Genomic DNA, 16,112 nt, shown 5'->3' on the forward strand with positions numbered 1-16,112 from the left:
TTCATCTCGCAAGATCCACCCCCGATTAGTGTGAAGGCCGGCTGCGGTGAGGTGCTGAAGCGCAAGAAGGCGCCAGACAACAGGAAAGCACACGGGGAAAAAATGCACGCTAAAAAGGCAGCGTGATGGCTCCTGACCCACCCGTCTCACCTGAGAGATGCAGGCACCTCTCCTTTCACCAACAAGTCTATCAATAAAATAGAGAATTGACCTGGCTAAACCCCTGGCACACTAGCACCAAGTTCATGTGCGTTATTAGCATGAATTAATCAAATTGTAAAAAGCACACCGTTGCAGGCCCATGGAAGGCGCCCAAATGTTTGTTTAATAAATGAACGTTGTTTGTTTAGGCTTTTAGGGCCTATATTTGGGAGAGGAAATGATTCCAAACTGCACCCTTAAACGTATATCCGCTCTTAGTCTTGAGGCTGGGATGACCTGGTTTCCCTCCTTTAAACTGAGGCTCCTAGTCCCCCGGGCCTCGCCCCAGGTCAGGAAGGCCAGCATGGGTCGCGGTGGAGCCGCGGGGCGGGGCCTGAGCGTCCCCCACTCCCCCTCCCCGCCCCCGCCACCTTCACGACGCTCTCGCCTCGCACCTGCGTGTCCCTCCGCGCTCCCGCGGGCGCAGCCTCTCCTCCCGGCGGGAACAGGGCAGGGGTTCTCGCGAGACCGCTGCCCCTCACTGCGGTCGCTGCTCCCGGCCGCCGAGTGGCGGCGCCTGCGCAGCCGCCATGTTGCGTTGCTATGCTGCGGCCTAGGAGACGGGGTGTGCCTGAGGGGGGAGGAGGAGACAGAGGAGGAGGAAGAAGGGAAGGCGGGGACGGAGGGGGGTGACGGAGCGCCTCCTGCACTCTCACACGCTAAGGCTGCCCAGGATCGCCCGCTCGCTCACGCCGCGGCGCGCGCCTTCCCGCTCCTCGTTCTCCCCCACAACATTGTTTTCTCAGGATTCCGGGGGACCCGGGGGCTGAGTTTGGGGGCCTGAGTCGGGGAGGGAGAGAGATTAGGCTTTGGCCAAAGGGTCGAAGGTTTGCGGCCAGGACCCCAGCACCCTCCCCCACGGCACTTTTGGGGGTGTGGATTAGCTCATCCGCGCAGAGAGGTGCGGCGCGGCCGCCCGCCTCCCCGACCGCTCCGCAGGATGAGGTGGAGCTGGCGGCTCGGGGCCGTGGCGCGGCCGCTGCGGCGGCTGCTGCTGGGGGGGCGCTGAGGGAGCCCCCGGAGCGGCGCGGGCGGACGCGCTTCTCCCCGGCGCGCTCGGGCCTCGAGGCTTTTCTTCTTCAGCCGAGAGGACGCGGCTGTGAGACCGAGGTAAGAGCGCCGGGTCCCCGCCAGATTCTCGGCCGTGCACGTTGCCCTCGAGGCTGTTACCTGGGCGTGTGGGGCGGGAGCCAGGTAGGGCTAGCTGGAGCTACGAGGCTGGTGCGAAAGGCAAGGGAGCATCACTCCCCCCACCCCCCTTTTCTTTTCTTCCCGGGGCCTCTGTTCTCGGAGCTCCCGGGGCTTAGAGAGTTGGACTCTCTTAGGGGCGAGAGAAGGAAGGGGGAAGAAATGAAATAGAATAGGTACGGAGAGGGAATGTTCCACGATCCCTAAACTCCTGGGTAAGGGTTTAGAATCTTCTGAGTTTTCCATTGCTGGTAGGAGTCTTTTTTACTGGCTCAGGCGAGCGCTTCCCGCATGTTGCCTAGGTAGTCTGTTCCTATCATTCAAGTTTCAAGCTTCTTAGGATTCTACCGGTATTTTACCTTTATTTCGGAATCGGTAGTTATGCCCGCAACCACCAAAAGTTGAGATGGAGCTAAATAAATGTGCCGGTGCATTCCCCACAGTTACCCTAAAATGGAACACCTGCAATTGCACAGGTATATGTAGGGGTGTTTCTGGGAAACTTAGGATGGGAGACTTTGAAGCGGCATTTTTAGTGACACCATAAAAAGGTCGGTTTGTAGGATTTTCATAGCTCTTCTTCTAGGAGAACTTGTCGTATAACGACAATATACCAGCTGCTTTTTGAATCACATATTTGAGTAATAGTTATGTGACCGAATCTTGGGCCCCTTTGAAACAGTAGAGCTCATTGGCCGCAGTGTAAACATGCTCATGAAGAAAGCTAAAAAGCCAATATATCCGACTTGTAAAAGATAGTTTGAGTAGAAAGAAGACTGGAACAGTAAAAACCAGGGTATTTTGTTATCTTGGTTTTCTGAACCTTAAGTTGCTAGAGAAAAAAGATTTTTCATTTTTGTTGCAGAGTTGGGCGTGTGGGAAGACGTTAAATTACTCAGAATCCAGTGTATTTTAAGGGATAGAATCAGATATATCAGTTAAATCTTGAATTTGATGTATGTAAATTCAGTCTACCCCTTTAAAAAAACACATTTTTTTAGTAAGCAAAAGTTTGTGTATTGTACAGAATTTCTTTACTAATGCACCATAGAAGAGTACAGTCCTTTTGTGGACACCATCATTTTTTTGGCAGAATAAATTTATGCTTCAATTACCACAAAAGCTATTTTTATTTCTCTTCACTTGTTTTTCTTTATGGCGCACATGTCTGTTTTAAGTTTTCCATCGATACATGTGCATGGTCTCATAGCACCATGATCTTGAGTGGTTTATAAGGAGATAAAGAAACTTCTTAATACTGTACATGGGAATGTTTGTGTTTTAGCTAATTTGTTTTAAACATTTGGCAAGAGATTTTTAAATAACAAGGAGGCATCACTATTTTGTAATTTTTATTAATATTAATTTGACTAGGTTAAAATTTAGTTAAAAATCTAAACCTTCATTAAAGGATATGACATACTTATTGCCAGTTTTCTAATGCTTAGCTTTTGAACTGAGGGTATATTGACTTGTGTCATACTTATGCTTTCTTCCTATATTCTAATTATCTTTTTAAAAGTCCCCTAGTAACATTGTTACTTTAAATTTATGACACCCAATTTCTAATTTAGGCTAGGCATAAAACCAGCATTGATTGAACACACTTGCTAAAAATACTTTCTGGGTCGGATGTACTTAGAATGCAGCCTCAGGAAAATTCATTTGAACTATTCTACCATGGCCAGTATACACTTCATTATTATTAAAGGACTTTAAAAAGTCTTTCAGTACAGAATCTCACAAAATAGATTTCATCAATTCAAGCATAGAAGCCTAACTTTTTTCTTTTCTTTTTTTAATGTATAGGGTTTTTTTATGTGGGATAGTAATAGAAATTTTTTCATTTTTTCATTTTACTGATGTGATCCCCAAGTGTTATTAAACTGTGATTTGAATATTCATGATATTTTAGTTTTATTTTTTAAAATTGATTTGTAAAGTGACCGTACAATGTGCGGTGTTATCAATTTAATATTTATTTGTGAATAATTCTAGAAGAGGGATCAGTAGTCATGTTTTTGAGTAAATCACTTTAGGGAGCAATGTAAGATTCCGTTGATACCTTTTATATCAGATAGTTTCAAGGAGACACTGTTATTGAGAGGATTTCTTTCTCCCTCAGAGTTAATATGGTCAATTTTAAACATATATGTAGAAATCTTATTTGGTAGGTGTCATAAAGGCAAGTTTTTAAAAGTTCTGCTTGAATTCTTTATGTTAGTTATTAGGAATGTAGAATTGTTGCCTCACTAGGAATGTCAAGTCTAGGTGACTAAATGTGAGATATTGCTCTTAAGTGAAATTCAGTTATTGGTAGAAATTCAGTGGTTACAAATTGAGTTGAATTTAGTTGTTTTTCTGGGTTATTGCATGTTATGAAGTTTGTTATAGTCTGTAGTACAGGCTTGTTAAATTTGCCAGCTCACTAGAGTAAGCCATGAAGCCTTAAAGATTCGTTTAGCATTCTGGAAATCTTTTTTATTATTTGCCAGGAAAGTACTGTAAGAGGAAGGTGTTACTTTCTTCATTTAATATTCAGTTAGTGCAGATGGTGAGAAGGACTATAATGCAGAAGTACTGTAGAATCTTTATTGGTGTGGAAGAACAGTATTTAGGAAGAGCATAATTTATTTCCTTTCCATGATCAGTCGGTAGAGTCCAATTAAAATGGGATGGAAAAAAGAGGAGGGAAAATTTATTACATGCTCTTCCATTAAAGGCATTTTCTTTCACAGTCATTCTGTTTTTCATTATCCCTAACAGAAGTCACTGAAAGAGGGGTGCAACTAGTTAAAGGAATTAGTAAGATCAGAATAAAAATGAGGGGAAGATATTAATTTGGGTTAATGTGTTTGTGTCTTTAAATAAGGAGATAGTAGTAGGAAGAACAAAGCATTCAGAAAGGAAGAGTATTGTCTGTTATGTGCCAGACATTATCAAAGAGGTTTTTCATATTATTCCTCTTAATCATCAAGTGTACTTTGTGAGGTATGTAATAATCCCTTACCCAGAAATAGGAGCTAAAAGAAAATCAAATAACTTGTCCAGGGTCATGCTGCTTAGTAGGTAGACTCCAAGCCAGAACTGTCTGACTGTAAAGCTTATGCTTTAGATCAGTGCTATCCAATTAAATTTTCTACAATGCTGGAAACACTCTTTTTCTACACTGTCAAATATGGTAGCCATTAACCATGTTTGACTGTGAAACACTTGAAGTGTGACTATTGTGTTGGAGGACCTGAGTTTAAAATTGCATTTAATTTTACTTAATTTAAATTTAATAGCCTCCAGATCTATATAGCACAGCTTTAGATTTTGGTGCCCAGAAACTCTTGAGTTCTAGTATTGAATCTTCCACTAGTTAATATATGACATTGGGTAAGTTATTTATTCTTGAACCTCGCTTTAATCTGTTGTGGAATTGAGGAGGTCGTCACTAAAAGATTATATCCAAGGTCCTTTCTTGCTCTAAAGTTCTGCGAGTCTTATCACAATGTACACGACATTAATGTTTACAAGCATTATATCTGAAAGAGGTTACCCCCTTTGATCCCATATATAAGCATCTTCTTTAGTCAGTTTTTCTTTTTGAGAAGAGTATGTATAAAACATATAAAAGATAATGGATTATTTTACGCCCACTTGTTTGGAAAAAACATTGTGTAACACAAAGTACTCTGATTGGGAATAAAGTTTGAATTTTTAAAGAGCATATTTCAGCATGCCATCCTCCCATTTAAGAATATATAGCAGTTCACTGTTGCTTATCAAATCAGTTCAAAACTTATCTGCTTGGCCTTGAAAGTTTTCTACCAACTTCATCTCACTAACCTTGTTTCTCATTCTTGCTTAAAAAGAAAACATTCTTGTTTTTTTCCCTTGCCCTGGTTTTCTCTGTGTAAATATCCTTAATGTTCTCTAATCTATGTCTCTCCTCTTTAAACCTGCTTCAAAATTCACCTTTTTCTGGAAGAATGCTACTTAATCCAATCATAATAATCAGGTTTTGAATATTGGTTTAAGTATACTGGGTTTAATATATGCTTGTTTAGATACAGGTTAGTACATGTTTTTTTAAGTTTATATATGTTGCCTACACTATGTCCTTAATGAAAACTTAAAAAATTTTAAAACGGAAATTATTTCTTTTGTATTATTACCTCTTAAGATTAGACTGTTGCTCAGTAATACTGTTTTTTTTTCCTTTTTATAAAAACTTTTTATTGTAGTAATATATATATCTTATTCTAGGTATTCTGTATAAGTGAAATCATGCAATATAGTGTTCCTTTCTTGGATTATCTTTCTTTCTGCTTAAATTAGATTTAGCAAGAATTGTGTATAGAATGGTGCTTGCCCAAAGAATAAGAAATTGCTAATTTTAAAAAATGCTAAATAATAGAACATCTGCTTTTTTTTTTAAAAAGAACATTCTCTCTTAATCATTGTTCTAATAGATATTTTTATTTCATTCTAGTCAGTTGTCCATATTTTTTATAAAGCTGTTATGGTATATGGTAATATATTGGGACATTATATAGTGGAAGCAGTGCAATGTAGGTTTTAGAGTTGGATCTGGTTTAGAATCTATTCTCAAAAACTTTGGGTAAATTTTATAACCTCTGAGACTTCTTCCTTATCTGTGAAATTAGGATAATAGTTACATCAGTCACGGTTCTCCAGAGAAACAGAACTATTTGTGTGTGTGTGTGTATTTACATAGATATATGTATAAAGAGACTTAAGGAATTGGCTTCCATGACTGTGGGGGTTAAGCAAATCCAAAATTTGTAGGGCAGGCAGTCTAGAAACTCAGGCAAGAGTTAACTTTGCAGTCTGCAATGTGAAATTTGTAGGTTAGGTGGGCAGGGTGGAAAGTTAGGTAAAAGTTGATGTGGTAGTCTTGAGGGAGAGTTTCCTCATCCCAGAGAACTTTCAGCTTTTGCTTTTAGGCCTTCAGCTGACTGGATGAGGCCCACATACGTTAGTGAGGGTAATCTCCTTTACTTAAAGTCATCTGACTGTAGATGTTAACCAAGTCAACAAAATACCTTCACAGCAACCTCTAGATTAATATTTAAATAACTGGATACTCTGGCCTACCCAAATTGACACATAATATTAGCCATCACAGTAATTCTTGCTTTGAATTGTGAGGATTAGAATAATATATGTAATCTTACCTTAAATAGAAGAGATGATCAGTAAATGATAGTTGACATTATTTTTACCATTTGCTAAATCCTCATGCATGTAATTTAAATGACTGCATAAACTTTCAGATGATTTGTCATAATCGGTTTAGTCATTTATCTTTTGTTAAACAGTTTGGTTGTTCCAAAATTTTCTGCTATTTGAAACTACAATGAATATCTCTGTGCTTAACAATTAAAAAAAAAAGCTCCTTAGTCTAAAACCCTAGTACTGGGATAATGGTCCAGTGGTATGAACATTTCTATGTGCTAAATCTTACTTTAAAAATACCTCCAGTGGAGCAGGTATAGCTGAGTGGTTGAATGTTTGCTTTGCATGTATGAGGTCCTGGTACTGCCTTAAAAAACCAAACCAAACAAAACAAAACCTGCAGTTGGTGTTGTCTTTTGAAGGGGGGTAGGACAAGAGGGAATGCTAATTTGACTATAAAAGTGTACCTCATTGTTTTAATTAATATATTTTTGAAAACTTTGGTTTATTGAGGAATGATGAGAACATTCATTTATATGTTTATTTAACAAACATTTGAATGTCTTTTATAGTGGGAGTGATGGTATAACAATAAATAAGACATGGTTCTTGTTTTTGCTTTTTTTTTTTTAAGGATTTATTTTATTTATTCTCCACTCCCTCCCTTGCCGCCTATGCTCACTGTCTGCTCTGTGACCATTTGCATATTATTCTTCTGAGTTTGCTTGTCTTCTTTTCTTAGCCTTCTCTTTAGGAGGCACCAGGAACCAATCCTGGGATATTGAAATGGGAGAGAGGCATTCAATAGCTTCAGCCACCTCAGCTCCCTGGTTTGTTGTGTCTCTCACTGTCTTTCCTCTGTGTCTCTTTTTTTGTTGTTGTTGTGTCATCTTGTTATATCTGCTAGCAGTGCGGGTCAGCTCCCTGTTGCGCAGGCCAGCTCGCCTTCACCAGGAGGCCCTGGGAACCAAACCTGGGACCCCCCCATATAGTTGACAGGGGCCTATTTGCTTAAGCCACATCCGCTTCCCTGATTCTTGTTCTTGAGGAGCTCTAGTTCTAGGGTGGTGACACATCAAACTGTTATATTAATAATTCAGAGTGACAAGTGTAATAAGATCTGGGGAAAATAAGAATTGGCCTTTAGGGCAGGGTCTTGAAGGTTGATTTGGAATTCATCTGGGTTGAGAGAACAGCATATACAGAAGTAGGAAAGAGAAGCATGGAGCAATGCAAGTTGTCTGGTTATGTATGTTTTTCTGAGTGTGTGTGTCTGAGGTGGGTGTTGTGTCTGTTTCTGTGTGCCTGTGCATGTGTGTGTGTTGACTGCATTGGGAGATCAAGAATTGTGAGGGTCCTTGTGTTTGGGCAATAAGTGGGATCATGTTAAGACTTTTAGAATAGGGAAGCGGACTTGGCCCAGTGGATAGGGTGTCCGTCTACCACATGGGAGGTCTGCGGTTCAAATCCTGGGCCTCCTTGACCCATGTGGAGCTGGCCCATGTGCAGTGCTGATGTGCACAAGGAGTGCCGCCCCACGCAGGGGTGTCCCCCGCGTAGGGGACCCCTATGCGCAAGGAATGCGCCCGTAAGGAGAGCTGCCCAGCATGAAAGGAATTTCAGCCTGCCCAAGAATGGCGCCACATACAAGATGCAGCAAGATGACGTAACAAAAAGAACAGATTTCCTGTGACGCTGACAGCAACAGAAGTGGACAAAGAACACACAGCAAATGGACACAGAGAACAGACAGCTGAGGCGGGGGAAGGGGAGAGAAATAAATAAAATAAATCTTTAAAAAAAAAAGACTTTTAGAACAGAGCTTCCCAGTGGGTGTGCCGTTAATGGGTTACCAGGGTACCTGAGAACAAGATCCCTTTATCCTATGGAGCCTGGATATATTGGAACCCTCAAGATGATTTATTTGGACCTTGTATAGACCTTGTATAGCTTCCTTGGCTTATCCCAGTATGCTAAAAAATTATTTTCTTTGATACTATGTTGGGGAAAGGTTTGGGAAGCACTGTTTTATTAGATCTAAGTATTGGAAAGTTTATGGGACCTACTCACCCCTGGCATCCCTACCATGCAATAAAAAATGAAACAAATTATCAAATCCTATAGTAAGCTTAAAGGTAGTCAGAGTTCCGCCTCTCCTTACAGTAACTACTTCATTGTTGTGTGTGTGTGTAATGTCTTTTTTGTGTTCCTGCATTGCTGTGTTTAGTCTGCTTCTTAGGAGTCATCATTGGCAGTGGGAGCAATTATAGGTCTGGAAAGCTGACTCCTGACTTCTAGGAAATGGATTGTAGTGTGTAAAGATGGGGTTAGAAATGGTGCAGAGAGACTGTTTAGATTGCTGTTGCGGTGGTCCAGGTGAGAGATGAGAAGACCTTGAAATGGGAAAATAGGAAGTAAGCTGTAAGACTAGAACTGAAAGCTAGTTAGGTAGTATAGGGTCCAGTTGGAGATAAAGAGGAATAGAATTGAAGATGATGCTAAGGATTCTTTGGGCAACTGGTAAGGAAAGGCCAAATAATTTTTATTGAGCTTCTAAACTGAGTCGTGCATTGTGCTAGTCACGAAGGTTGTCATAAATTCTCATTTAATCTTTTAAAAATTTTAACTTTAAGGTTATTTTTTAAAATATTTATTTATTTATTTGTATTTATCCCCATCCCAGATGGTTTTACCAACTGTTCCTACAATGTCTCTTTTTCTTTTTCGTTCAGGATCCAGTACACAATCACACATTGCATTTAATTTTCCTTTCTCTTTTTAGTCTCATTTAGTTTGGAATGGTTCCTCAGTATTACCCTGTCTTTTTGTGACCTTGGCAGTTTTGAAGAGAACAGGCTTTTTATTCTGTAGGATGCCCCTCAACATAGATCCATCCAGCGGTTGTGCATGTACAGCAATGGCAAAGAAAATGTATCAAATCTAAGGGACAAGAATAGTGTGGTATAAGGGGGTATTGGATTTTTCCTTTTGGAGTAATGAAAAGGTTCTGAAATTGAGGTGATGACAGCACAAACCTGTGATGAATATGAGAGCCACTGAATATATGCATTGAATGGATTGTACAAGACATGGGGCTGTATAACACAGGGAATCCAGTGGTGAATGATGGGCTGTCGCTAACGGGACAAGTATGAGAACATTCTCTCATGAACTATAACAAGTATATAATACTAATAGAGGGTGTCAGCCAGATGGGTTGAGGGAAAAATACACCACATGTAAGATCTTGGCTATGGTTAGTAGTAATGTTTTGACCATACTCTTTCGTAGTTTGTAACAAATGTTTTACAGCAATGCAAGGTGTTGGTGGTGGGTTAATATATGAGAGGCTATATAATGATATGCATGTTTGTTTTGTAAATTCACAACTTACACTATACACTTCTTGTTTGTGGATGTTCATGTATGAATGATAAACTTCAATTTTAAAAAGTTAAAAAAAATCTTTTGGTTTTTTAAAAAGGTTACATATACTTTAACATATTTGGGTATTAAGGGGTTATTTGAAAGAGGGTAGCAACATTTATGACCAAAGAAACGCCCAGAATCAACTTTTCCCAGATTTATGGGAAAACTCCCCACTTCCATTTCAAATGATTGCCGTTTTATTTTGGTTCTTTGGTGTAATCTGGGCTCATTGTTAATTTATTTTACTATTAGCTACATTTGTATTTTGCCTTTTTGTTAAACAAGTATATTAATTAAGAGCTCCTCTCACTTGTTTTTATTTTAAAAAGGCAGGCACTGTGCTTGACAGTGGGGATACAGAATTGAATGAGACATGATATTTATCCTCGAGGAGATTATTACCTTTTCTTTGGAGGAAATTGAAATCTGGTATACAGTTAAAAATGTATACGGATAAGCCATAGTTAACTAGTAAGTGCACCAGTATACATTATCAGGACTCTCAGACTTCTAAAATTTTTAAAGTTATTTAAATTTTGTTTTCTTTCTTCAATTGGTTATATGGTTACTTAGTTCAGAAATCAAAGTAATATCAAAAGTATGTATAGAGAAGCCCCAGTAGCATCCTTTCCCTGTCTATTCTTCCTACCCCTGCTGTCTGTAGGAAAGCACTTTTATTTGTTGTACATTCTACAAATATTTATGCAAGTAGCAACAGATACAAATGTTTAATTTCCCTTTTCTATGTAGAAGGTAGCATACTATATTGTTGATGTTTTATATCATAATTTTTGAGCTTCAAAAAGCTGAGTTGTCTAGACTCTCATAACTAGAAAATGATAGATTTAGGTTTGAAAGTAGAGTCCAGAGTCTGTATCTTTTCTGCTGCTATCCTGGTTCTCTGTGTTATAACTGCATTAAATTTCTATATTAGAGTCTCCTATTTTTAAATTCCTGAACTCCAGGCTTGTAGCTGGAGCTCTGTATTATCTGCTATAGCACTGCATCAAGAGCGCCAAAATTGGACACGTTGCCTATGCTGTTTTTGCCTATTGTCGTGTTTTCCCTGATTGCTGGGATACCACCTACTTTATCTGACCTCTAGGATGTTCAGGCCCTGCTTGCCTGGATGTTTGCCTATTGTCTGTCACTCTTAGCTCTGGATACCATTTCTTACTGCCTGTCCGTATTTCCTGTCATCATCACTATTTATTTTCTCTTTCTCTCCACTCTGTCTTTGCATATTTGTTTAATTTTCCCAGGTGTAGCCCAATCTTCAGTTGAGCTTCAGTTTGGTAGAAAAGCTTGTGTAAAACTTCTGAAATTATTTTGGATGATTTAAAATTTTCTTGATGTTCACCGTTAACAGTTCATCATATCTTGCCCGACTTTTGCCAATAGTCTCCTTAAAGTTTTGTTGTTGCCTTTTTAAATCTTCCTCTACATTGTATAATAGCTAGAGTGATCTGGCATGCACATCTAATCACATTACACCCCTGCTCAAAATTTCTTATTGTTTCTCCATCTGCCTGTAAGATAAAGTCTAAACTCATGATCAGCCCCCTATCTACCTCTCCAATCTTAACTCCTGATATTCTCTTAGTAATTAGCACAGTACCTTGCACAGGACATATGCTGATGAATATTGACTAAACTTTGGGTGAATAAAATGAATGAATTTTCCAAGGGGATTAAAATTATTTGAGAAATATTTTGAAAGTACTGATGATGTTCTTTTTTTAGTTATTTTTGGAAGTAAAATGTCATTATCAGACTTCAGGGATTTCCAAATTGTTTTATTTACATTGGAATAAAAAAATCTCTATACATGGTTCATTTGTATTTCCAACCTATCCTACCTTTTCTAGCCCAATACATACTGCAGTCAGTGGCTACAGAAGCTACTTGGGAAATGGGGACTCTTCATTGGAAAGGGTTTTGTGAGTTGATAAAGCTCTCCCAGCTGATTCTGATATTGTGACTAACCTTGCATATGGCTATTTTTATGGTTTTGATCTGTTTGCATATTGTTCTTAAAAAGAATTATATTCCTTATATTCAATTTTGAAATTCCCGAAGTCCTTAAAAATAAGTTTTTGTAACCCATTTGGCAGTAAAACTTAATCTGATGTGAGGCTGTTTAGTCTTCATTTATTCCACATATAGCGAACATTTTTATAGTTCTCTAAAGAAACTTTAAATGGCAGTTATGGTTGAATACCAAGTGCTACCCGACACCCAACCAAGAATGGTACTAATAAAAGGAATTTGTGCTGTACTACCTCTCTGTAGTTCAAATGTTCTGAAATTCAAAATACTTCTGGCCGCAAAGGTTTCAAATAAGGGGTTGTAGACCTGAATCAATTTCTTTTTAAATAAATCAGTTTTATTGATATGTATTATTAAAGCATACAATTCATCCAAAGCTGCCCCTAGCAATGGGTGATAAGTGATTTTTTTTAGAAGGTGCTAGGAACAGAACCTGGGACCTTGTACATGTGAAGCAGATGCTCAACCACTGAGCTACACCCACTGTGCAGTAGTGGATTTTTTTTTATTTGAATTGCTTTTGAGTGATAATGAACTCTGTTTCATGTTTATTTACTAATTTTATTTCTTGTGTTCATTCAAATTCTTTTTTTCTTTGTTAGGCTCTTTTGTTTCCTTACCAATTTAAAATATCTGTAGGTGTTAACTAGTTTTCTGTTAGCACAAGTAGCATGCTTGGACATATTCTAAGCTTTTTTATCTAGCATATTAATAAAAAATCCTTCAAGCTGAAAATTCAGCCAGTTATAATATACAGAAGGTGACCTTCTTTGCTTAAAATCCTTTAATGTCTTCCTATCTTACTTAGAGTAAAAACCAAAGTTTTTGCCATGGCCGACAAAGGCCCTGCATGATCTGCTCTCTCTCTAACTCTATCTCTGACCTCCTCTTTTGTTCACTTTACCCAAGGCACTCTGGTCTCCTTGATGTTTTCAGAACAGGCCAGGCATGCTGCCACTTCAGGTGATTGCATTGTTCTTCCCCCTGCTTGCAATACCTTTCTCTCTTTCTGGCACATTTTTAGGCATTCAGTAAATGTGTTGAGCAAGGGAAGGTTTAGGGAAAAGTAAAGAGGAATATTTTATCTAATTGTCTAAACTGGAGTCTTGATTTGGAGTTTTTAATAAGCACTACTCTGGTATAACGAGAATTACTTAATAAAAGCATAACATATAGTTCAATTTTTTCCCCCTAAAGTCATACTTGAATATTTAGGAAGGTAGTACTTGATGATGATGATGATGATGTTGGCTAGCACTTACTAGGTCCTTTTACATGCCTGGCACAGTGCTGAGGACTTCTCGTGTATTATCTCATTTAATGCTCATAAAAATTCATTTCCTAGATGAGGAAATTGAGGCACAGAGAGGTTTAATAATTTATACAAGGTCATATTTGTAGTAAGGATTTGAACCATGAAATCATTTGATTACCTACTTTACACCCACTAGAATGGATATTATTCTTTTAAAAAAACATGAAAAAGCAAGTATTGGTGGGAAGCGGACTTGGCCCAATGGATAGGGCATCCGCTTACCGCATGGGAGGTCCATGGTTCAAACCCCGGGCTTCTTTGACCCGTGTGAGCTGGCCCGTGCGCAGTGCTGATGCGCACAAGGAGTGCTGGGCCACAAAGGGTGTTCCCTGCTTAGGGGAGCCCCTCGCGCAAGGAGTGTGCCCCGTAAGGAGAGCCGCCTAGCGCTAAAGAAAGTGCAGCCTGCCCAAGAATGGCGCCGCACACACAGAGAGCTGACACAGCAAGATGATGCAACAAAAAGGAACACAGATTCCCTGTGCTGCGCCTAAGGATAGAAGCAGTCACAGAAGAACACACAGCGAATGGACACAGAGAGCAGACAACTGGGGGGGTGGGGGAAAGGGGAGAGAAATAAATAAATAAATCTTTAAAAACAACAACAACAAAAAAGCAAGTATTGGTGAGGATGCAAAGAAATAGGAATGCCAGTATTTGGTTGGTGGAAATGTAAAATGGTGCAATTGCTTTGGAAGACATTTTGGTGGTACCTCAGAAAGTTAAGTATAGAATTACCATATTACTCGGCAATCCTACTTCTAGGTATATACCCCAGAGAATTGAAAACAGGGATCAACTAGATATTTGTATACCAATTTTCATAGCATTATTCATACGAGCCAAAAGATGGGAAGAACCCAAGATCTATCAACTGATGAATGGATAAACAAAATATGGTATATACACATTCAAATGAATATTATTCATTGTAAAAAGGAGTGAATTTCTGATACATGCTGTGACATGGATGGTGAACCTTGAAGACATCATGTTGAGTGAAATAAGCCAGATGAAAAAGGACAAATATTATATGATCTCACTCAAATAACTAGAATACGCAAACTCATAGAGAAGAAAACTATATTACAGATTACCAGGAGTGGGGAGTTAATACTTAATGGTATGGGCTTTCTGTTTTGGGGTAATGGGAAAGTGTTGGTAATGAATGATGATGATTGTGGCACAACATTGTGAATGTTGTATAGCACAAATTGTATACTTGAAAATGGTAAAATGGAAAATTTTGTGTGGTTTGTATGGTACCACAATAAAAATTTTAAAAGAAACAAAAAAAGAAAAACAATGTTACAGTAATTCCTGAACCCACAGTCTTAAGAATATATTAAGCAGTATTACTTCTCATGTATGCTAATAATTTGTATTTTTGTAGTTTTGGTGCCTTTGTAGAACCCTTTTTCCTTTTATAATTTAACTTAATTCATGAAAGATTGGCAGTTCTTTTCAACAGACATAAGGACTCATGTGAAAACACATCACAAACATAATAGTATTGCATTACAAGTAGATATATAAAGTCAGGCTTTTCCACTGTTTGGACTCATGGCACAGTTATGCTCTTGATAGTTTCTATTTTATCTTATTTTATTTTGTTTAAAAAAAAAAGCCACAACACTGGTTTTGACCCACTAAATTAATTTCATAGCCAGTAAGTCTCAACTGGCAGTTTGAAACACTGCATTAAACTTGGTGGTGCTGTTAACTCTATTGCTTGTGCTTGGTGAACAAAGAAAACTGCTTAGATGAAACAGTTCCTTTAGCTAAAGAAAGAATAAAAGCTCTAAAGGCCAGCAATTCTTTTTGTTGTGGTGGTGCTTTGTTTTTGTCTAAAAATGCTTAACCGAAAAATACCTAATTAATAAGAAAATAATTGCTGCTGGAGAAGAAAAGAGCACCAAAACCTAAAAGATGATACCATACACACTGCTGGGCTCACCCTTTTTAGACGAGAAAAAAAGATTATTCTCATTGGCTAGTGGTTCTTATGAAAGATCAACATTATTGTTGGAGTCTCATGTGGAGGACACTAAAGAACAGAAATTTAGAAAATGAGGGAGAGAAAAGAGGGAAAGAAGTAGCTAGCTACTGAAGTTGTTTCTAGTACTTTGGTAATGAGCTACAGATAGGAAAAGGGACACTAGTTCTATGACTCACTGAAATAATCTCTTTTCTAGTATATCATTTCCCAGAATTATTTATAAATCTCTTTCCCCAACTAGACTGTGAGTTCTTTGAGGGCAGTGATGTAGATGTACTCATATTTATATGTCCAGTATATATAGTGCTGTGTCTGGCAATTAGGAACTGTTCATCTGTCTCATGAGTACACAGGTGCCTTGAGGTACAGGTTTAGGGAATTGTGTGGCGGTCTCAGTGGGTCTAGGTGTCTCTCCGCATCTCCCTCCCTCCCTTTCTCCCCCCCCCACTATACTTTTTTTTTTAAAAGATTAATTTTTTATTTATTTCTTCCCCACCCCCCCACCCCCAGTTGTCTGCTCTCTGTGTCCATTCGCTGTATGTTCTTCTGTGATCACTTCTATCCTTATCAGTGGCACCAGGAATCTGTGTTTCCTTTTGTTGTGCTTCGTCAGCTCTCCGTGTGTGCAGAACCGTTCTTGGGCAGGCTGCACTTTCTTTTATGCTGGGCAGCTCTTCTTACGGGGCTCACTCCTTGCGCGGATCAGCACTGTGCATGGGCCAGCTCCACACTGGTCAAGGAGGCCTG

The 16,112-nt window shown here is 39.0% G+C and overlaps 1 protein-coding gene across 1 annotated transcript in view; it reads left to right on the forward strand.

The window, feature by feature from the left end:
• The first annotated feature begins 826 nt into the window (after positions 1-826).
• PTPN4 (protein tyrosine phosphatase non-receptor type 4) overlaps positions 827-16,112 on the forward strand; it is a 251,341-nt gene continuing 236,055 nt past the window's right edge. Inside the window, exon 1 of the mRNA XM_058301151.2 lies at positions 827-1,311. The gene's annotated coding sequence lies outside the window, so the exon portion shown is untranslated. The remainder of the gene's footprint in view (positions 1,312-16,112) is intronic.

Source organism: Dasypus novemcinctus, chromosome 7 (assembly GCF_030445035.2).
Source record: "Dasypus novemcinctus isolate mDasNov1 chromosome 7, mDasNov1.1.hap2, whole genome shotgun sequence".
Lineage (NCBI taxonomy): Eukaryota > Metazoa > Chordata > Mammalia > Cingulata > Dasypodidae > Dasypus > Dasypus novemcinctus.